At 47.7% G+C, this 23,667-nt stretch overlaps 1 pseudogene; it reads right to left on the bottom strand.

The window, feature by feature from the left end:
* Positions 1–1,224: 1,224 nt before the first annotated feature.
* Positions 1,225–1,379, bottom strand: LOC112547579 (U2 spliceosomal RNA; annotated as a pseudogene).
* Between the last annotated feature and the right edge of the window lie 22,288 nt (positions 1,380–23,667).

Genomic DNA, 23,667 nt, shown 5'->3' with positions numbered 1-23,667 from the left:
TTAGATCATTTCAAATGGTCACATCTTTGGCTTGTTGGGGTGGTTTTTTTCCTGCTGATGGCAAGGGCTGGATTTGAATCTTCACGGACAATGTTTTGACACAAATATTTAAGCTGTTTAAAATAAGCGACCGCCTCCATCTCTCTTCAAGAGTATTATATTAAAAACAGAGAATGGGATTAAAACAGATTAAGTTTCCAGCGTTTCTTAATGTGGCAACCACCGTCAATCAGATCGTATCAATGAATGCTGACAATTCAGTCAAAACGAAAGGGTCAGTTTCTTCCTAGGAAAAATGAGAGCTATTTGGTCAATTATGTAGAAGAAAAATATTTATGTTTAAATAACTATTGATTTCATAAACATATGATGATAATCTAGCCTTAACATTTGCCATCTTGACAATGCTTAAGAAGTGTTAAATTAGTGAAGCAAATTTTCATATGCATTTATTATCCAAATATTACGGACCAACTCCGATCCTGCAATTCCATGCATGGAAGCAAAATGATAAAGAGCCCCACTGAAGTCAGTCCACCCATGCGCTATCATGTAAGATGAAGCCCAAGGTGGTAATTCAGTATCAGAGCCAAAGTTTAGAATGCAGTTCCTTGTTCCCAGTCACTTGTTCTTTCCACGGCTAATATTGCTCTCCAGTGTATCCCTATCCCTCTCCATTGTATTGGCCTACACATGTACCCTGCCTCCCATTGGATAGATTTGGAAGTGCTCAACTGTGCATCGGAAAGTTCTGTATAAAAACTTCCCATTTCCATCCCCCTATGAATATTTGCAGTGGTTCATAACACATTCACCTTTAGCCATTCTTTTGGGATGGTACTTGGTCCTGCTGTGAGGGCAGAGGACTGGACTCGATGACCTCTCAAGGTCCCTTCCCATTCTATGAGATGGTATATCTCCATATATATTATGTTATGTTATGTTATATTTTGCATCTCTCTCATGAGGTCTTGGAGAAATCATGTTTCACTGATAAGAATGCCCATGCAATGGGAGTTTCAGTGTTGTAAAGTCACATTTAAAATGTTCGCAGGGAGAACATGGTCACTAATCCAATCAGAGAACAAAAACAATCCCAGTCACCCAATCAGTAAGCACCAGAGCTCCAGAGAGGGAAAAATTCTACCCCAGCACAGAGGACCTGTATTACATTTACACTGCAGATAAACTGAAGATTCCACTTTCTCATGCTATCAAACCTAGTATAAATTTACAAGAGCAAACTGCTTACAAGTGGGATTTTCAAAAGCCAGTAAAATGCCTAACATTAAAACACAGTGCTCACATGGAGAACGTACCAGCAGTTAAACCGATAAGAACAGACACTACACTTGATCTTAGCCTTTGTTAGACTCATTTTGAAATCACACTACATTTTAAAAAAAATCTATTAAATTCTGTAGATGCCTTGCTAAAAATGTCCTGATCTCCCAGCATATGCATGTGAGCCCTGTTTTATTTTTATCTTTAGGCCTGGGTAAAAGAGAGCGAGGGAGAGTGTGTATGTGTGTCTGGTGAAGCTAAAGAGACAATTATCTTCAGCAGAAAATAAACATCATAAAACCATAGACGTCTAATTTTCACACCTGGAGGATCCTCTTACAGCTATTCACTTCTAATCACTCTCACCTAATAAATGAATAGAATAACTAATGTGATTAGAGCAATTTACCTATTCAGCAGGAGTATTAAATGAATGGAATATTTTTGCACTTGAGTATTCACACAGCCTGCATATTTCCCTGGTATTGTAACTAGCCATGTGAGGCATGTTTGTGCCCCTTGTGGAAGCAGTTTGTGGCCTTCAGAACATACATATAACATTGTTCGTCTGCAGTTGCTGAGCTGGTGGACACACAGGGTAGGGACATTGTAGGTCAAGCACACACAGGAAATGACTGTCCCAGTCCTTCAAAGGAACGAGCTGGTTTCATGATGGCGACAGAGATGGAACATGGGGGAAAAACCCTCCCTTACACTGAAACCGAACATCCAACAGAGGCAGAGGATGCTTGTTGAGGTGGTCTCTCCCAGAGACAGGGTTGCCACTGAGAGATAGCAACTTGTGGTGTTAAGGGACCTGTTCATTACTAATAAAGACAGTGGTGTATATGGTGGGCATGAGAAGCATTCTATTTCCTACCATCTAGGTCAAGGGTGGGCAAGTCACCTCTCTCAAGCCGGCTCATGAGGGTCAATGCTGGGACCCTCAGGCATGCAGCAGCCACTGTTTTAAGTGCAGAGCTGCTTTGTGTGACTCTCTGTTCTGGAGGGAGGGAGAGGCTTTGGGTGATTTCCCCAATCCTCAGCTCCTATTGGCCAGAAACAACCAGCCAATAGGAACTGAGAGATTGGCCTGGGAGATGGGAGCAGCACAAGCCTTTCCCCCTTCCCGGAGCTGAGAGCCACAAGGAGGAAGCAGCCTGCATTTTCAAGTGGTCTGGGGCTGCATCAGGAGGGAACCCAGCCTTCCTTGGGGGTATTGCAGGGCTGCTGGCTGGGACACTCTTAGGTAAGCACCTCCCAGCCAAAGCCTGCCTCTGGCACCCCTGCCCCTCCCGCACCCTAACTCCCTCCCTCAGGTCACCATCCAAACCCTCTGCACCCCCCTGCCTCAGGTCACAACTCCCTCCCACATCTTGTACCCCCTCCTACACCTGTCTCCCAGGCCAGAATCCTCTCCTGCACCCATACACCCGACACTACACTCCAATCCCCTGTCCCAGGTCACCACCCAAACCCTTTTCAGTCTGCACCTCCTTTTCCCCTTCTCCCAGGTCACAATTCCTTCCCAGACATTGCACCCCCTCTGAGAGTCTCTCTGCCCAGGCCTGAATCCTCTCCTGCACCCATTCCCACTTCATGAACCTACATCCCAATCCTCTGACCCAGGCCACAATCCTTCCTTAACCCAAACTCCCTCTCAGAGCTCATACAGTCTTGTGGACCTCTGACCCTTACCCTGTGGCCCTTCTGCACCCAACCTCCATCCTAGACCCTGCACCTCCTCCACAGAAACGTGCAGCCCTTGATCACTTTCCAAAATCTTGGAGTGCCCCCCCCCCCCACCAAAAAAAACAACTATTGCTCACCTCTGGTCTAGGTGATTCCTCTCATAAAATGTCTAGACAAGCTTCTGAAGAATGTCAAGGTGACAGTCTGACAAACAGATGGTAAGAGCCTGCTTAAACAATCCAACAGGTGCATCAGATTGAAGATGAACTCCCAAAAAACTACAATACAGAGTACCTATCCATGAATACTGTAGGTACTACAGGAAAATTACTGAGCTGGTCGGAACTTTGGAAAGGGATTTTTGGGGGTTTTGTAAAGCCAGGGATAATTTAGATCCAGGATCTAAATTATCCAAGCCCAGATTTTTTTTTTTTGGGGGGGGGGGAAGGGTGAACAAGAATATTTAGATAAATAATTCTGGTTCCGACTGATCCCTAGATAAAAAGGAAAAAATATCTAATGCAATTCAGAAAAGATGTGTTTCATAAAATTGCCACAGATGATTGTCTTATCATTTCCTGTTTGTAGGAAGCCAAAGCATTTTATAAAATGCACTCACGCTTAACCAGAATATCTCAATTTTCCTTAGTCATTGCTTTTCATGCTTTACTTATGCTTCACAAAAGAGATATCAAGCTTTTTTAGCCTGAACTCTTAAAACATGGCATTAAAATTAAAAAGGAAGAGGCCGTGTTTTACAACTGCATAAACAGAATCACCTTCCGTGAAACCTTGAGCATAAAGTAAACGGAACTCTGCATGTTCATATCAAGGAAGGAAATTAAGACAAGAAACAATGAATTATTGAAGGCGTCAAGGTTCTATAGACTATGGCTGGATAGATCCAAAAATCAATCACAGTATAATCTCTTTTAGGGGCTCTTGCTTCCTTTGATTGGAAGGGTGCGGGATATGTGGGTAAGGGGTATATTCCATTGAAGAGGGACACAAGCAAAATTATTATTTCCACGAGGTTCCACTTTTCCCTTCATGTTAGCAGCTGTTTGTATTCATTTTACATTGCAACAAATCTCTTCTCTTTCTTTGCTTACCCTTTCAGCTGTATGATTCTATCGTCACGTCTCCACTTGTGGGAAGATTGACACTAAGGCGGTCAATCTTCTGGCATTTGATTTAGCGGGTCTAGTAAAGACCTCCTAAATCAAATTCTGAGGGCATCCTGTTAATGCCACTATTCCTACTATTGAGGAGTAAAGGAAGTTGACGGAAGGCATTGCTCACATTGGCCTCCCACTTTGTGGACAGTACTGAAACTCACCTTATGGTACTTATGGTACTTTTTTACATAGCTGAAATTGCATGCCTTCCCCCATCGTGTTAACCTGACCTATGATTCTATATTGGTAGCTGAATGGGTCACTATGCTAGTCACTCAAGTGACTGCACCAGCTTCCCACCCCGTCTGCAGCAGCTCCAGGGGTAGGGCGTATCTAGAATTATGCGCCAGAGTCTTGAGGGAAGGTTGATTGTCAGAGCATTAGAGCCCAATGATTCCATGCCTCCGCATTGCTGGATAGGGGTATTGAAGCAAAGTTGCAAGCTGCCCTGGCCTAGGGAGGTGGCCACAGCAAGCCCCTGCAGCCCATGAAAAGTGAATTGGTGAATTGCCACTCTTCTGTTGCTGTCTTGGTACATGGGGTAAAATCTGATTCATCAAGCCTGTTTCTGCATTCAGGTACACCTGTAATACTCTGTACTAATTCCACTGACCCCACTGGAGTTACTCCCAATTTAAGCAGGTGTAAATGAAAGCAAAATCAGTGAGTACTCATCAGGAAAATATATCAAAAGCATATCCATTACTGCCCAAAGTATTTAGTACTCTACTTACTGTGGGCCAAAGGGTCATATCCTTATCCAGCTTGAATACTATGCTAGCCCCGACTTCAAGTCAGTAGGCCTATGGGAGGAATATAGCATGAGTAAAGGCATCATAATCTACCCCCATATATGATTTTCTCTGAGTTGCTTTTTTTACCAAAGCTCAGGTCCAAATCAACTTTTGTTCTAATTCTCCTTTATCCAAAAGCTGCTTATGACAGAACTGACCATATAGGTTTCCCCCTACACACATTGATTGATGTCTCTGTGGGTCTCTATGGTGCTAGATAGTTTTCATTGCAAGCCTTAAATCAATGTTGCTGGTTCATTTCTGTTTTTTGTAACCACTCTCTCTTTTTCCATACTGCTTCATGTAAAACACTTTGATTCTGGTGTGTGTGTTTGGTGGGGGAGGGAACAGGAACACCGTATGAATGAATAAGTTACAATAATAATAAATTACAGTGATAATGACGGATATGTTTTAAACAAAGCCTCTGGCTGCCTGTGTGGAGGAGCTATGGAAAAATCAAAGATAATCCCACATGAGAAGAATTGTAATGAGAAAGACCTGGAATTTGTTATCTCTCTGAAATGCTCCTCTGCTGGTCCAAGAACAGCGTGTCCTAGTTTGACTTGAAAAGTGTCTGCTTGTAAGGTACGTTGGGGACCAGATCCTCTGCTGGTGTAAGATGTTGTTGCTTCATTCTTATCAATAGAACTATGCTGATTTATTATGACAAATGTGTATATTACAGCAGTGGCTAGCGGCCTCAGTTGACCTCCAGGCTCTTTGTGCTAGGCACTGTACGTGCAGTGAAAGATGGCTTCTTCCCCACAGAGCTTGTTGCTTAAATGGACAAGATGTCAAACGGGAATCCTGGAGAGAGAGGAGACAACTTGATCAACAACCCACAGCACATCAGTGGCAGAGGTGAGAACAGAATCCAGCTCTCCCTCTTCCGAAAGAGGAGGCTTTTCCAAAAATTGGCCCAGTGTAGATAGGTCAAATTTTGGAAAAAGGTACGCAAATTGATAGATCGGTGTAGTCTAGAAATAGGCTGAGCCAGCTGGCTCTCAGCTAAGCCTGTAGAGGAAACTCATTCTTTCTCTCTGCAAGTGGTCTAAATGCCACCACATGGGACAGCGAACCACACCCAGTAGGTGTGCAGGTTATACATGTTGTAACGCACATACAATAAAAAAGTTAACAGAATTAAAAGAGACATTAGCAAAGGCATATAAAATGGAAAATATCATGCTGATATAAAGCCATGGTACACCCACATCTCAAACACTGCCAGTAGATCTAGTTGCCTCATCTGAAAAAATATAGTAGAGTTGGAAAAGGGAAAAGAGAAGGGAAACAACAATTATTAGGGGTCTGGGACAGCTTCCGTACGTCGAGAGATCAAAGAGATTGGAACTGTTAAGTTTGGAAAACAGACAACTATGGAAATATGATAGAGGCCTGTAACATCTCCACTGGAATGGAGAAGGGAATAAAGAAATGTGAATTACTCTTTTGCCTACCACAAGAACTATGAAATTAGTAGGCAATAGGTTTAAATCAAGAGAAGTATTTCTTCACACAACACACAGTCACTGTGTGGAACTCATTGCCAATGGATGTTGCAAAGGTCATTTTGTGATGTCCAACAGGCTCCATGCTGAAGCTAAAATGCTTATTTTGCCTGCCACCTAGCCCCCCTCCCCCCATATACTGTCAACAAAACTTCTGTTGACATAGAGCGTCCAGACTACATCGCTTTGTCGACAAAGCAATTAGCTTTGTCGACATAAGAGCGTCCAGACTGCAGGACACTCTGTCGACAGAAGGAGGCACCTGGAAGTGCTTCTGAAAGGTCACAAGGGCAGCCATAAAGCCCTGGCACTGCTGCAAGCTCTCTGCAGAGACGCGTGCTTAAAGGGATACTCCTGGATAGCCGTTGCTCTGCTCCTGCTTCTAGCTTGCCCACCTTTACAGGGAAAGCAAAGCTGCTGCAGTTTTCCTGGCTCTGGTTGCCTTGCTTTGTCGGACACCACAGCTGTGTATTATCTGGTTTGTCTGTCTGTCTGTTTGTGTGTTTGTTTGCTTCTGTGTGTGTTTGCTTGCTTGGGTTTAGACTTTTGGGGTTTTTTTGTTTGTTTGTATTTTTGTTCTTGTGTTTGTTTGTTTGTTTGTTTTGGTCTTTTGTTTGTGTGTTATTTTGGCTTCTTTGGGCATGGAGCCTGAGCTGCCCCTGGGCAGGCAATGGCCCCACACCATGCTGCTGGAAGCTCTGCTTCATGCTCAGGAGAGCATGCTGACCTTTGCAGAAGAGCTGGATCCTGAGGCCAGCTTTGAGCCCCTCGCTCAGGATCCAGCTGCAGCCCTGCTGCCCTCGCCCCCCAACTTTTTCCTGGAGAGGCGGGTTTGGAGGCTGGACACCAGTTGGGACTGGTGGGACCGGCTAGTGCTGCAGCAGTGGGACGACGATCAGTGGCTCAGAAAGTTCCGGATGCAGAAGGCCACCTTCCGGGAGCTCTGTACCTGGCTCGCCCCTGCCCTGCAACACCAGGACACCCACTTGCGGCCCACCACCCCGCTGGAGAAGCACGTTGCCATTGCGCTCTGGAAGCTGGTCCCCCCCGACAGCTACTGCTCTGTGGGGCATCAGTTTGGTGTGGGGAAGTCTACCGTTGGGGCCGTCTTGATGGAGGTAAGTCACTCTCAGGGGACAGTCCAGGGGGCAGTCAGGACCAGGCACAGGGAATTGGGGATAGGGTAGCACAGGCAGAAGCCCTCTCAGCCTCACCCTGCCATGGTGCAGGGCCAGGGAAGGGATTGTCTGGGGGACAAAGGGGGGAGCACTTCTCATCAGGTGAGCCAATCCCTCTAAAGTCCTGTGCTGTTTGTTTCTATTTCTCCCGTTCTGCAGGTGGTGACGGCCATCAATGCGGAGCTGCTCCACAGGACCATTCGCCTCGGAGACCTGCAGACCATCCTGGCTGGATTTGCGGGGCTGGGGTTCCCAAACTGCGGTGGAGCACTGGACGGGACCCACATCCCTATCCGTGCCCCGCCCCATCGAGCGGCACAGTACATCAATAGGAAGGGCTACTTCTCTATGGTGCTGCAGGCTCTGGTCGACCACAGAGGACAGTTCACGGATGTTTGTGTCGGGTAGTCAGGCCGTGCACACGATGCCCGTGTGTTCAGGAACTCCTACCTGTACCGCAGGCTGCAGACTGGGGCATTCTTCCCAGAGAGGAACCTGGCTGTCGGGGATGTGCAGATGCCTACATGCATTGTGGCCGATGCGGCCTATCCCCTTATGCCCTGGCTCATGAAGCCTTACACCGGCCACCTGGACGTGAGCAGGGAACTGTTCAACTCCCGCCTGAATAGGGCTCGCTTCCAGGTGGAGTGCGCCTTCGGCCGTTTGAAGGGCAGGTTTAGGTGCCTGCTGACGCGGCTGGACATGGGAGAACACAACATCCCTGATGTGGTTGCAGCATGCTGTGTGCTGCACAACCTTGTAGAGAGGAAAGGGGAGGCCTTCCTCCCTGCGTGGAGGACACAGATGGAGATGGAGGGGAGGCAGTTTGGGCAGCCCCGGACAGCTGCCACCCGGCAAGCCCACCAGCTGGGCCTGCGCATTCGGGAAGCCCTGAGGGAGCAATTCTCACAGGGAGGCCCCTGATTGTCCCCAGGGACTTCCACATGTGGGATTGCCCCATGCCCCCAGTGCCTTCCTCCCTGCAACCCCTCCCTGCCCCACATTCACCCGTTCTACTCAGTCCCCACTCACTGAGAATGGAGACAGGTGATGGTGACAAATAGAGTACACTTTATGTAACTGTTTTTTTGTAACAATTGAAAATAAATAACTCTTCGATTCAGAGACAAAATAAAAATGTTTGCTTTAGAAAATAAAGTGCTTAAAAAAATGCTTCCCTCAGTTTGTGTCACTGGTGGGAAGGGGGAATGTGAACGTGGAAGGGGGGAGAGAGGCTCAGGGCTGAGGGGGCTGCCTGGAGGCCGAGCTCCTCCTGTTTTGGCTCTGGCGGCCTTGTCGCGCCCGGCTGCGCGTGCGGGATGCCACAGAAGGGGGCTGAGCAGGAGGTGGGGCTGGGGCTGAGGCTGGGACTGAGGAGGGGGCAGGCTGAGGAGGAGGGGCAGGAGCAGGCAAAGGACCGGGGAAGGCCATGGCCCCCTGGATGGCAGCGCAGATGTCCCTGCGCTGCTGCCTAAATTCTAGCAGCAACTGCCAGCGCCACTCGGCATCTGCCTCCAGCCTCCTTTCCATGGAGTCTTTCACCTCGTGAAGGACTCCAACGTGCTGGCGCCCCAGCTCTAGATAGGTGCGCCAGTGCCTACGGGTGCCCTGCGGCCGTCTGGGTTGTCGGGCAGGTGGGGCGCCCCCCTCCTGGTCAGCTGGTCCGGCTGTGGAGGACAAGAGGGGAAAGTCGTCAGTCGTGCATGCTCACCCTTTCCCTGAGAGGCAGGCAGTGCCTGTGCTAGGGTCAGAGGCTGCTCATGTGTGTCTCAGTAAGGCATGGTGCGGCCTGGCCCAGGCGGTGTGCAGGCCACCGTCATACCCCCCCCCCGCCCCCATGCATCCCCCATGGCTGAGCAACACGGATGACTGTCGGGCCACGGTCGGGGTTCCCACAGAGTGCTGAGAGGCCTGCAGCTGTAAGGCTGTCCCCGCGTCTCCAGCCCATGCCTGCATGTGGCATCCCTGCCTGCAGGAACAAGTGGTGCCTAGCAGCCGTGTGGATGTAGGGGGGTAGCACTGTCCTCCCTGAGGGCAGCCATGGGTGTGCCCTCTCCCTCCCCCCCGGACCGTGCTCGGCATGACATGTCACAGCACTGCACCGTCCCCTTTGCTCCCGCCTGCCCTGCCCTGTGTGTGTTGGACCCTCACAGCACTCACCTGATGTTCCCTCCCCGGGGTCCGAGGTGGCCTGGGAGGCCTCCTGTGTCTCGAGGCCTGGCTCCTGGGTGCTCTGGGTGCCATCCTCCTCCTCGTCTGCCTCCTCCTGGAGCTCCTGGTCCCCCAGCAGGTGTTCCGGCTGCTGGACAACGGGGGTCTCGAGCCCAGACTCCAGCAGTCTCTCAGGAGGCAGAGGATCCCCTGCCCCCAGGATCCTGTCCAGGTCCTTGTAATAGTCACTGGAGTGCGGCTTTTCCCCAGAGCGGGAGCTCTGCTCACGGGCCCGGACATACCCCTGCCTCAGCTCCTTCACTTTCGCTCTAACCTGCTCCAGTGTGCGGGGGTGGTGGCCTTGTTTGGCCAGGGCTTCTGCCATTCTGGCAAAGATGTCGGCATTCCGCCTCTTGCTGCACTGCATGGCCTGGAGGGACGACTCCTCAGCCCAGAGGCCCAGGAGGGCTTTTATCTCCGGCCCTGACCAGGAGGGTGCCCGGCGCTTCAAGCCCCGGGGTTCCCGGGGGGATGATTCCCTAGAAGGGCCGGAGGGGTTTGGGGGGGCTTGTCCCTGTGACATAGCTCGACCTGAACTGAGCAGTACAGCCCTGGTCTGCTCTGGAGCTCGCTTGCTGCCAGAGTGCTGCTCCTGGGTGCCTGTGCCTTTTAAAGATGGCTACCGGCAGGAACAATAGAGTTGCAAGCTGTGGCAGGAGTGTCCACCAGGGGTTCTCCCTGGAGACCTTTTATGTCGACATAACTTTTCCCCTGCGTCCACACTGCTGTTTTGTTGACAGAACTACGTCGACAAAGGAGTTATTCCTCGTAGAATGAGGTTTACATACGTCGACAAAACTGCTGAGTTCTGTCGACGTTATGTTGACAGAACTCAGCGGTAGTGTGGACGCAGGTATAGTTTTGTTGACAAAAATCTGTAGTCTAGACACAGCCTAGGAAAGTTATTTTGTAATAACTTTGCTGTGTAGACAGACCCTCTGGTGCTACAGGACTACTCATTGTTTTCAACATTTTATGTCCTTTGAAATTAAACCCTCATTTAGATTCAAGCTTTAATCTAATCAGATACATCTAATAAAATCTGCTCATTATTTTTTTTTGCCAAGAGAGATAATATTTGTCTGACCAGCTGTACATAACAATTATTTCAACCATATCTTAGTAACACTACATGGTGTGCAAAAAAGGTAGCCTGCAATTGACTTATTTGATTAAAAAAAGCATAATGTACACACAGGCTATGCCTAGACTGCAGAGTCTAGGGAACGCATCCGCTTTTTTGGAACAGTTTCCGAAAAAGCGGGCGTGTTCTTTCAGCATCCCTGTATTCCTCTCAATGAGAGGAATAAGGGATGTTATGAAAGGGAAGGGTTTTCCAAAATTTGGCCCTGTGTGGGTGGGCCAAATTTCAGAAAAGTCTCTTCTGAAAAAAAAAAAAAAAAAAAAAAGCTCTGTGTATCTTTTTCTGGAACTCCCCTCCCTCCAGTCTAGACGTAGCCACAAAATATATGTGAGAGCTACTGGGATAAAGTTTCTTTTTATATATGCATGCATATCATGTCTTTACTAGCAATGGATGTGAGTCAAAGTCACAGATCCAAACATCCCCTGAATTTAGGTTCCAATTCAGAGCCAAATGAGCCAAATGCTTTGGTTCCACATCTAGTGTAGCTTTATCTACCTCTCCACTCTGCCATGTGTTATTCCTCACCCAGTCTTGTAGTGTTTACAATATGAGGCATGCGTGCTAAATTTACTATTTGTACAACATTTCATCTTATTTCTGTATCTCTCTAGTACCCTGTATAAATAAAGAAGAAATAAAATATTTCTCCAAGAAGTGTGAATGTTTTATTGCTCTGTTTAAATATTGAGTTGAGAAACTGTATTTGTAAACGTAATATCTTCCGAATGCAAGACTGACAATCTCTCCCTAAAAATAAAGGATCTGATTCTGATGTCACACTGGTTTTACACCCATATTCACTCACTGAGTTCAACTGAGTTACCCTTGATTTACACTGGTAAACTGGATAAGAATCAGGCCCAAAGTCTGACAGATTAGCACATTCCATTTTATGTATGTTTCTCAGGTCCTAGGAACTCTTGCTGGAAAGCAGTGTTTCCCAGGTATAATTGGAGTATACATACAAAGAATGAGATTTGTATTCTATGAGTGTAAGACAATATACCCAGTAAAATTTAGATGGCGTAGAGGCTGTAGAGAAAGTGGACAGTGAGAGCATACAGTATTTGACAATGAATAAAAAGTAAAATGGTTTGACATCCTCTTTCACTTAAAATGTAAATGCTGAGTATTCAGTGTTTGATTTACAGCCTTTTTAAAAGCACCAAATGTTTTTCTTTTAGGCCCTTAAGTCTGATGCTACAAATCAGGAAAAATCTCAGCAGTCTCAGGAATCCCCTTTGCTGATTTTCTGTCATCTTTTGTTGCTTTCCAAATAAGTTGATATGCATCCCAGGGATCAGTTTTCTGAACTTTTTTCTTTGGGGTTGGAGTGTTAGAATTGAGATTTGGATATCTCCCCCCTCAGGGTATGTCTACACTACAAAGTTAATTCGAACTAACAGCCGTTAGTTCGAATTAACTTTGATAGGCGCTACACTAGCGATCCGCTAGTTCGAACTTAATTCAAACTAGCGGAGTGCTTAATTCGAACTAGGTAAACCTCATTCTACGAGGATTAAGCCTAGTTCGAATTAACTAGTTCGAATTAAGGGCTGTGTAGCCACTTAATTCGAACTAGTGGGAGGCTAACCCTTCCAACTTTCCCTGGTGGCCACTCTGGGCACAACCAGGAAAACTCCTCTCCTCTCCCCCAGCCCCGGGCCCTTAAAGGGATAGATTCTGGCAAGACGGCACTTGACACAGCCAGCCCTACCAGCGGTCTCTGCCCCGACCCAGTGGCCCCACAATGAGCCAGGGAGCCAGTGCCAGCCAGCCGTCAGTGAGGGAGGGATCTTAAAAAAGGAATAAGGGATCTTTCAGAAAAGGCTGTATTTTCCAAAAGATCCCCGTCTAGACTGGCGCTTTTTTCCGGCAAAGCTCCGAGCCGGAAAAAAGCGGCAGCCATGTTTATACAAATGATTTAAATCCCCGCTTCATTTGCAATTGCGATGTGTCTAATTTGCATCCCTTTTATGGAAAAGGGATGCAGTCTAGACACAGCCCTGGAGTATAACACAGATTGCCTGGAGAAACCAGTGTGAACTAGGGCTCCAAGTACAGGCAAAGAAACTTGGAATGCCTCCATTCAAACTCCGAGTCTGACACACTCTCTGTTGCCTTCAATCAATTAGGCCAAAAGTTTCAGAAGCATTCACCAGTTTGGAATGCCTTATTTTTGGGTGTCCAACAGGAGATGTCTTGTGTCCGATTATCTATGGTGCCTAAGGCACCGTTCTTTAGAGTACCCTGGCTCTGCAAAGTCATCTCCTCACCACACAAGACACAAGACAGAGCACCAGTGAAAAATGACTTCAAACACAAAACAAGTCCATCAGCAGCCATTACAGACCAGAGAAGATGTGTGGGCCTTTTTGTAAGGGCACCTTCACAAGAACTTGCCAAGGTTCTCAAGCAGCAATGGACAACCTGGGCTAGTGAGTGGGCTGCATGAGTGGCCCTCCTTCACCTCAGTGGGATACAAGATTATCATAATCAAGATGTTCCCCCAGGATAAGGTAGTTTTGCTAACTGCGTTTGTGGACCTAGAATTTGCAGGGGATGCTGATTGAACTGTAGCAGCACTTCGATTGGATGCAGAGGGAAGGCATGGCTCTCACTGTCACTGTTGTGTGCAGTCAGCATGCCCTTCAGTAATACCGGTACAAATAGAATGACAAGACAGAAAGCAGCGGAATCTGGTAACTCTGCATGTAAGCATGGTGAACAAAATGTCTTGTGGCCTACACACAGAGCCCTGATGGGTCCCATGTGGCCCTCGGCCTGCAGGCTGCCTGCCACTGTTCTAAAGCCAACACCCAGAAACCAACATTTAGCTGACAACATTTCACTGTTCCACTGTAGACCATCACCTAGATGGCCCTCTCATTGTGCGTTATTTTGTTTCATAGCAGATTACACTGGAGAAAGGACAGAGTGGCCACAGCATGAATCTTTAACACAAAAGTACGTTATTTGTATAAATTGTCTAATAGCTAGAAAGTGCCTGTCCCTAGCCTCCATACTTAATTAAACTAGGTCTTTTTATGCTATTTTGTCAGTGGAAAGGGGCCTTTACCCTAGGCAGAGCCGGCATCTTCAGAATAGACCCTATGCATGGGATCTCCCAGTTGACACTGAACTGGTGGTCAGGTCACAGTAAGGGTGTGTTAGGGAAATAACCAGAATTCACTAAGCCACAGTTATTCCCTGTTTCCTAAGGCCCTGTTCTAACTCACTCCATGGGCTACACAGAACCATAGGTGACTGGTGCCTATGGGGGGAGGAGGTGCAGGGAGGGCCACCCAGAGGAACAGGGAGGGGCCATGAGGTAGCACCCCATTTAGCAATCAAAGTTTTGGTGGGGGGGCATAAGGGTGCTGCCATGAGTCATCGATGCACAGGACCTTGTGTAATCCAAAAATATGAGGGCAAAGGTGACTTGAAACTACTTTCGCATCCCTTCCGTGCTGAACAGAGTAATGGAGAATTGAGAACTGTCTCTCCAAGAGTAATATCTAGTCTTTTAATCATTAATAATCTCTCCCCCACATTACTTCAAGTGAAGAAACATGAACATACATCTTAAGAGATCAAACTGAATCCCAAAATTAAGCAGCCATTAATAATGATTAAATCTGCAGGCTGTGATGGCCCTCTCTCTCTCTCTCTCTCTCTGTCTCTCTCTCTTTCTCTCTCACACACACACTCACAGAAAATCAATGGAGCGAGTAGCCTGAGGGGAGTCCATTTTGAAAAGCTGTAATGAATCATTTTCCCTTAGTAAACCTGGCAAACTTCAGTCCTGGTTTCTGCAGCCTCTCTTTCACATGTCCAAGCCCTCTGTGACACATCAAATTTAATGAGACTACACAGACCTCAAATAAGGCACCATAGTGGTGCTGGGATACTTTATTAAAGAGGATCAGACAGAATGTGTTTGCTGTTTAAGAGCCTTTAAAAGGGAAATTACACTTATTTGTGTGTGTGTGGGGGGGGGGGGGGGAGGGAGAGGTAAGGAGAGCGGTATGTGGAAGGAGGCTGCACAGTCTTTTGTTCAGTCACTGTGCCCACCTCACAGAGCATTTGCAGTCTACTCCAAACAAAGGACTAAGGTTTCTACAAATTGTGACAACAGCGTATTTGACAATAAACACTGGAAGACCTGTGGCACTTTACTGAATGCTGTGGATTACAGAATGGGCAAAGAAACATGTTATTTAACAAAAATAATAATCTGGGGGCAGAAGGCTGGCATGGACACACCCCACCCTGTTAGCAGGCATTGCTCCTCCTGGGGCATGCTAAGAAGCAGGTAGCTTGTTGACCCTATCGGGATTTAAAGGAGATGGGAGTGGCTCTCTAGAAAGACAAAAGATCTAGTGTCTGGGCTGAGCAGTAACGAGGGAGGAACCCTTGGAGGAGCTTGACCATGGGAGAAATGGCAAACTGAATTTATTTGTTACAGTTAATACCTATGTTAAACAGCATAAAACCCAGGATTCTGTTCACTGCATGGACTGTGTCTGTAGAGCAGGCTGAGAAAGACACCTGCCCTCTTTGGAACAGTGCACTGCAAAATGTATTTTGCTCAATTATTTTGGTAAGTGTAATTTAATTTTAGCAATAGTGCATAGTATGTTAGGGTATGTCTACACTACCCCGCTAGTTCGAACTAGTGGGGTAATGTAGGCATACCGCAATTGCAAATGAAGCCTGGGATTTGAATTTCCCGGGCTTCATTTGCATAAGCGGGGCGCCGCCATTTTTAAATCCCCGCTGGTTCGAACCCCGTGCCGCACGGCTACACGCGGCACAAACTAGGTAGTTCGAACTAGGCTTCCTAGTTCGAACTACCATTACTCCTCGTGGAATGAGGAGTAACGGTAGTTTGAACTAGGAAGCCTAGTTCGAACTACCTAGTTCGTGCCACGTGTAGCCGCGTGGCACGGGGTTCGAACGAGTGGGGATTTAAAAATGGCGGCGCCCTGCTTATGCAAATGAAGCCCGGGAAATTCAAATCCCGGGCTTCATTTGTAATTGCGGTATGCCTACATTACCCCACTAGTTTGAACTAGCGGGGTAGTGTAGACATACCCTCCGTGCAGTTACTGGGGTTATTTATTGCAACATTTTGGTTAGCATGTTTATTTCCCTTTGCCCAGCTAATGAATAGAATCAGAATTTTTTCAACCATGTGTGTCATGAGCCCTATACTGTTAACAGGTAATTGAGGTAAATGATTAGGGGGCTGGAGCACATGACCTATGAGGAGAGACTGAGGCGTTTGGGTTTGTTTAGTCTGCAGAAGCGAAGAGTGAAGGGGGATTTGATAGCAGCTTTCAATGTCCTGAAGGGAGGTTCCAAACAGGATGGAGAGAGGCTGTTCACCGTAGTGACGGACAGCGGAACAATGAGAAATGGTCTCAAGTTACAGTGGGGGAGGTCTAGGTTGGACATTAGGAAAAACTATTTCACTAGGAGGGCGGTAAAGCACTGGAATGGGTTACCTAGGGAAGTAGTGGAGTCTCCATCCCTGAGGTGTTTAAGTCTCGGCTTGACAAAGCCTTGGCTGGGTTGATTTAGTTGGGATTGGTCCTGCCTTGGGCAGAGGGTTGGACTTGATGACCTCCTGAGGTCTCTTCCAGCTCTATGATTCTATGAGATACTCTGCTAGTTTAGCTGATAAAACCCAGTGTGTTTGTAGTAGATGCTCTGAGTTCCTAACCCATGTTGCCATGAAGATATGAATGGCCATTCTATTGCATGGTAGTGATGTTGAAATCCTGTGCGGCTGCAGCTTTGTTACTATGTGACCGATTGCACATATATCTTTGTCAAACTGTGAAACCCATTTTGTTTCCAATGTTCTGTTTTGTACTGTAACCTTCATTTAGGAGTGTGACCTTCATGTTGCATTACAAAACTCCTTTGTGGATTAAAGCATATGCTTTGTAGTCGGGGCTTGACACCTAATGGAAAGACAATGTCTGAGAAGATAGAACAGAGTCATCAAGGGCTTTTCGCATTGAAAGATTCTCTCCCGCTGGAACAACAGGGTTTCTATCAATAGGGCCATTGAATTTAAATGTCTCTTTACACACTGAGGGCTGGAGCCCAGAACTCCCCTGGATGAAGCACATGAGAGAAAAAGGAACACAGGTGTTTTAAAAGAGGGATATTTATCCAAGGAAGGGGCCCAAACCACAGGGCTACGTCTACACTGGCGTGATTTTCCGAAAATGCTTTTAACGGAAAAGTTTTCCGTTAAAAGCATTTTTGGAAAAGTGCATCTAGATTGGCAGGAAGAAAGTGAGGAAAAGCGTCCGTGGCCAATCTAGACGCGGTTTTCCGCAAAAAAGCCCCGATTGCCATTTTTGCGATCGGGGCTTTTTTGCAGAAAACACTACTGTGCTGTTTACACTGGCCCTTTTGGGCAAAAGTCTTTCGGAAAAAGACTTTTGCCCAAACAAGAGCACATAGTATTTCCGGAAAAGCGCTGATGATCTTACATGAGATCGTCAGTGCTTTTCCGGAAATTCAAGCGGCCAGTGTAGACAGCTAGCAAGTTTTTCCACAAAATCAGATGATTTTGCAGAAAAACTTGCCAGTCTAGACACAGCCCAGCAGTATGTGAAAAGACCAGCCTAAGGAGGGCTGCTTCATTTGAGGATGCTGACCAAACCCAGGGTTCACAGGAGTTAGAATAGTTTAAGTGAGGATTCAGTTCCTTTTCAAAGATCTGGAACTCTCTTGAGTACCTTGTAAGAGTAAAGTGTCTGGGATAAACAAATCCCTTTGCTAAGCCAATGATTCTTGATTTTCTGCCACGTTGTCCCTGAAGGAGTTAATCGAGAAATGAGAGTTTCCACAGCCAGATGGACCTAGGGGGAAACATACTTTAGTAACTAGGAAGGCTGGGACGCTGGTTCCAGGGTCTCAGGCAGCTGGAATGTGGGATTCTATTGCCCAAGAAGGGTGTCAAACATGAGGCTGCTCATGAGAGTATACCTGGGAGACCCAGAGCTGGGAACAGTGACCAGTCATTGCTCAGACCCAGTGGGGCTTATAAGCAAGTGGGACACAGCAGTTGATCCCGTTCTCCACAGTCTGGTGTGTGTGGAGAGATGGGGCCTGCTCCAGGTAGTGACAAAGATGTTTTGTAAAACAAATGAGGTCATAAGAAGCCCCCCACTGTTAATTCTGTGCTATGACGGGGGGTGCAAGAAAAGTTTTTTTGAAGAAGGGGGAGAGAGAAAAGGATTACATTTTCAGATCAGCAAAATGAAAATCCAGAGCTTCTAATGTATGACAACAAATAATTAAAATAAAACAGCTTTAAAATCAGAGATGTGCTAAGAAGGCCATGTTTTGGCTTTGCAGAGCAAAACTGGAGATAGTTTGCATATAAGGTTCATTTTAGTCGAACCCACAAAATCTATGGTATAATTGGATACAACAAATTTCCATTCTTCGTAACAAGCAGTCGTGGGTAGTTTGGGCTTTTTACAATGAAACCAACGGTGGTTTGGATCCATTTTATCTGAATCATCAATATTTGGAGGTGCAGGAAGGGGGCGGTTAATGGATCAGATAAATGATATCTGTTGTAGTCCATCTGTAATTAAAATGCATTTCAGTTTTAAGTGAAAGGACTGCCAGGAATACAGTCAAGCAACATCAGGGCCTGGAGGAAAAACTGTAAAGACAGGTAATGAAATTTGCTTATTAGACCAAATAGGAAGGAAGGATGTAGGGGGGAAGAAATCAATATGGAAAAGCAGTCCAATAAAATTTATAAAATCCTGGAGCAGCATGGCACATAGAAAGATGTATGTCTGATGGAGTTCACTGCTAAGAAATATAATATTGATACTATATCTTGTACTTATTCAAGATATTCATCCTGATGGGATCCTAACTAGCTTTCAACAAGCTCTTTATAGGAATCACTTCACCCATCATTGAAATGAAACCATCTCTGGGAGAAACATCTTTACCAGCAAGTGCAGCTTTACCAAGGAGTTTTGGATAGGAATTAGTGACCAGACTCTGTGGTGTACATTTGATAGAATACGGTCAATTAAAGGGAGTTAACAATGGCAAATTGTGCCATGAGATTTCTAAATGTTAAAATGGCCAGGACATTGGCTTTTGGCCTCCTCCCAAATATAGTGCCATTAGCACCCAACTGACAGAGACAAGTAGCACTGCCACTGACTCACCAAACATACTCCCTGTAATATGGCAGGCGTCTTCTTTCCAAGCACAGATGGGATCTCCTCCTAACAAACACTAGTGCTCGCATCTCCTCAGATCTCAAAGCATGAGGCCACATGCATGTTGACAAAATCAAAGAAAAGGAACTGTTCTGTCAGTGGCTAGATTGTACACCAGGGGTGGGCAAAAGCCTTGGGCTTTGATCCAGCCTGCGAGGCAATGGTAGATCCCGCCCTCTAATTACAGGACTGCGGAGGAGGGGAAGAGCTCAGCCACTCCACACCTCGCACTGCCACGGTGCCTCCGGAGCAGCTTGGGGCTGCATGGCTGTGGCACATTTGGGGAAGTCCAAAATTATGTGGCCACGGTAGTGGCACCTCCAGGGACGGCCCTGGGCCATGTGGGTGTGGTAGCGGTGCCTCCGGGGCCGGCCCAGGCTGCACCGCCCCTGGAGCGGCCTGTGGCCACGTAACTCTGGGGCCTGCTCCAAGCTGCGTAGCCACGGCAATGGCACCTCCAGGGCCAGTCTCAAGCACCTCCTGTGGTCGCAGTGCCTTGGGTTTTGCCATGTGGCTGCAGAAGCAGCGCCTCCAGAGTGGCCTGTGGCCGCAGCAGTGGTGTCTCCAGTCTCTGGGACTGCATGTCTGCGGCAATGGGGCCTCCCTCTGGGGCAGCCGTTGCTGCAAGGAAGTATGAAGCCAGGTAAGGATCCCCCTCATGCCCAGACCCCCACCCCAATCCCATTCCTTCCCCCGCCCAAGACTTGCTCCAACATCTCCAGCTTGCTCCGACACTCTCCCTTGTTCTTGTACCCTCCCTCCTGGCCATGCACCGAACCCTCCCTTGTTCCTGCTCCCTCCACCTGGCCCAAAACCCTATTCCCAGCCTGCTTCTGGACTCCAGCTACCTCCCAGATCCTGCACCCATCCCTATCCTACTTGCTGGCAACAAAAATGACTGGGCAACAAAATGGCAAATGAAATTTAATGTGGATAAATGTAAAATAATGCACATTGGAAAAAATATCCCCAACTATACATATAATATGACGGGGGGCTAATTTAGCTGCAACTAATCAGGAAAGAGATCTTGGAGTCATGGTGGATAGTTCTCTGAAGACGTCCATGCAGTGTGCAGTGGCAGTCAAAAAAGCAAACACGATGTTAGGAATCATTAAAGAAGGGATAGAAAATAAGACGGAGAATATCCTATTGCCCTTATATAAATCTATGCTATGCCCACATCTTTAATACTGCATACAGATGTGGTCTCCTCATCTCAAAAAAGATATACAGGCAGTCCCCGGGTTACGTACAAGATAGGGACTGTAGGTTTGTTCTTAAGTTGAATCTGTATGTAAGTCGGAACTGGCATCCAGATTCAGCCGCTGCTGAAACTGATCAGTTTCAACAGCGGCTGAATCTGGACACCAGTTCTGACTTACATACAGATTCAACTTAAGAACCCCAGGCGTCCCCAAGTCAGCTGCTGCTGAAACTGATCAGCGGCTGATTCCAGGAAACCCGGGGCAGAGCAACTCTGCCTCGGGCTTCCTGTAGTCAGCTGCTGGTCAGTTTCAGCAGCAGCTGACTTGGGGACGCCTGGGGCAGAGCAGCTCGGGTGCTGCTGGGTTGGTCCAGTAGCGCGGCCACTCCTCGGCGCTACTGGACCAACCCAGCAGCACCCCAGCTGCTCTGCCCCAGGCGTCCTGATTCAGCCAATGCTGAAATTGATCAGCAGCGGCTGAATCAGGACTCCTGGGGCAAAGCAGCTGGGGTGCTGCCGGGTTGGTCCAGTAGTGCCAAGGAGCGGTGCTGCGGGACCAACCGGCAGCACCCCACCTGCTCTACCACAGGCCCCGGGCTTTGCTCCACGTCTCCCTGGTCTGCTGGGGGGGGGCACTAGCTGCGTCCCCCCCAGCAGACCAGGGAGACGTGGAGCAAAGCGACGGAGGACCCGGGCCAGACCGCGGCGCTTCCAGATCAGCGCCGCGGTCCGGCCCGGGTCCTCCGCGGCTTTGCTCAGCGTCTCCCTGGTCTGCTGGCTCCTCCAGCAGACCAGGGAGATGGGGAGCAGCTTTTCTTGCCCCGGAGGAGGTGGGCGGCGGGACCAGGCGTCCCGCCGCTCCAGTCCTCCGGGGCGAGAAAATCCCCGTTTGTAACTGCGGATCCGATATAAGTCGGATCCGCGTAACTCGGGGACTGCCTGTACTGGCATTAGAAAAGGTTCAGAGAAGGGCAACTAAAATGATGAGGGGTTTGGAACAGGTCCCATATGAGGAGAGATTAAAGAGACTGGGACTTTTCAGCTTGGAAAAGAGGAGACTAAGGGGGGATAGGATAGAGGTCTATAAAATCATGAGTGGTGTGGAGAAAGTGAATAAGGAAAAGTTATTTACTTGTTCCCATAATATAAAAACAAGGGGCCACCAAATGAAACTAATGGGCAGCAGATTTAAAACAAATAAAAGGAAGTTCTTCACACAGCTCATAGTCAACCTGTGGAACTCCTTGACTGAGGAGGCTGTGAAGGCTAGGACTATAACAGGGTTTAAAAGAGAACTAGATAAATTCATGGAGGTTAGGTCCATAAATGGCTATTAGCCAGTATGAGTAAGGAATGGTGTCCCTAGACTCTGTGTGGCAGAGGGTGGAGATGGATGGCAGGAGAGAGATCGCTTGATTGTTACCTGTTCGATTCACTCCCTCTGGGGCACCTGGCATTAGCCACTGTTGGCAGACAGGTTACTGGGCTGGATGGACCTTTGGTCTGACCCAGTATGGCCGTTCTTATGTTCTTGCTGGGAGCTCTGTCTCGTGCAATGTACCCCTCATTTTTGTCCCTACCCCAGAGCCTAAGGAGGTCCGTAAAATCCACTAACTTCAGAACCCCAGAAAAGTAAATCTGGTGTATGGGAAGCCCTGAACCTCAGTTTCCCCCTTCCCCTCCCCCTGTGAGATTGTGGCACTAGAGGAGTGAGGTGTCTCAGCTGGGGCCATATCAGTGAGCGTGGGGGGTGGGATTTGGAGGAATTTTTTTGCTTCTCCCTTGTGTGGTCCCCAGCTGATTTTTTGTGGGTCAGTGACCCCCAACCCAAAAAGGGTTCCCCATCCCTTCCATAAATAAAGAAAACATTGAAACCTTTTGTGTTGGACACAACATTTTACTTTATTTAAAATGAAGTTTGATAAACTAACATGAGAAAGTTAAAACACTTAAATCTGTTTCATAAATTAAATTAAATTGTTCTTACTAGTTGCAGCTGGTTCAGAAAATAAGTGACTGTCCCCAGCAGGGTAATTCTCAATTCTGCCCCTTCCAAGGCCCTGCCCCTTCTGCCCGAAGCCTCACCCCTTCCGGGTCAGCCCACAACCACTTCTAAAATTTGTGAAGTGGCCCCTGTTCCAAAATTATTGCCCACCCTTATTGCACACTATCACCGTGATTTCAAACTACTGGATTGTGGAATGTCAGGCTCAGATCTTGTGGCTGTAGGGTGACCAGTGGGGGTACCAAGGCAGCTTCTTGCCTGTCCGGGCACTGGAGACTGTGCTGCACCCCAGAAGCAGCCAGCAGCAGCCCCAGCTTTTAGGTGAGAGCAGGAAGAAGGAGGGGGGGATGGACAGAAGAGCACATAGGTATCCAGGCACTGCCTCTTCCCCAAGCACTAGCTGCACACTCCCATTGGCTAGAACCTGCTGCTGGCTGCTTCTGGGTGCAGCATGGTCTGCCGTGCCAGGACAGGCAGGAGGCTGCCTTAGCAACCCCACTGCACCTCTGACCCAGAGCCAAATGAGGCAAGCCCCTCCTGCCCCAGCCTGGACCTACCCCCAAAGCTGAAGCTGTCCTCCTCAGCCCCACCCTGCAGCCCACATGCTTGTCAAACTATGTTGGGCATCAACAATTTTCTTCAGCTAGGTCATGAGAAAAAAAGTTTGAAACCCACTGCATGCTGAGTAGGGGAAAGATTTGAGAATAGGGATTGTTTCACATCTGGTCTTCAGCTGAAGGATGCCCAGGAAAGCAAGGCAGCAAACCAAACACTTGCTTGGAAGCTGGTAATTTCTCATATCAAGTTATAAGCTTTAGCTGTGGAATGGAGCGTCCTGTGACTAGAAAACCCATACATCTGCCCTTCCCCCTCAGCTCACCCCGTGGCAAAGGAATGTAGGTGGAATGCCTTTAACAGGGAGCAGCTCAGCAGGGACTACACAATACAGGGAAGAAACAGAAGCAAATTTAACAGAGGGATCAGGCATGAGAAGGAAAATAATATTGGGCTGTCTGCTCTGACATCTAACTCTGCCAAATGCCTACACGGATCCCCTAACTTCCCTCTGTCTTAAAACATCCTCCTCCTTTCCAGAGCGTTAGTGCTCTATATTCTATCCCATTCTCCCTCTTAACACCTAGGATTTCCTTTTTAATGGCACGCCTTTTATTCTGCTG

This window comes from Pelodiscus sinensis, chromosome 26 (genome assembly GCF_049634645.1).
Source record: "Pelodiscus sinensis isolate JC-2024 chromosome 26, ASM4963464v1, whole genome shotgun sequence".
NCBI classification, from domain to species: domain Eukaryota; kingdom Metazoa; phylum Chordata; order Testudines; family Trionychidae; genus Pelodiscus; species Pelodiscus sinensis.
Note: the sequence above shows the minus strand (reverse complement) of the source record. Positions and strands in the feature narration are given on the sequence as shown.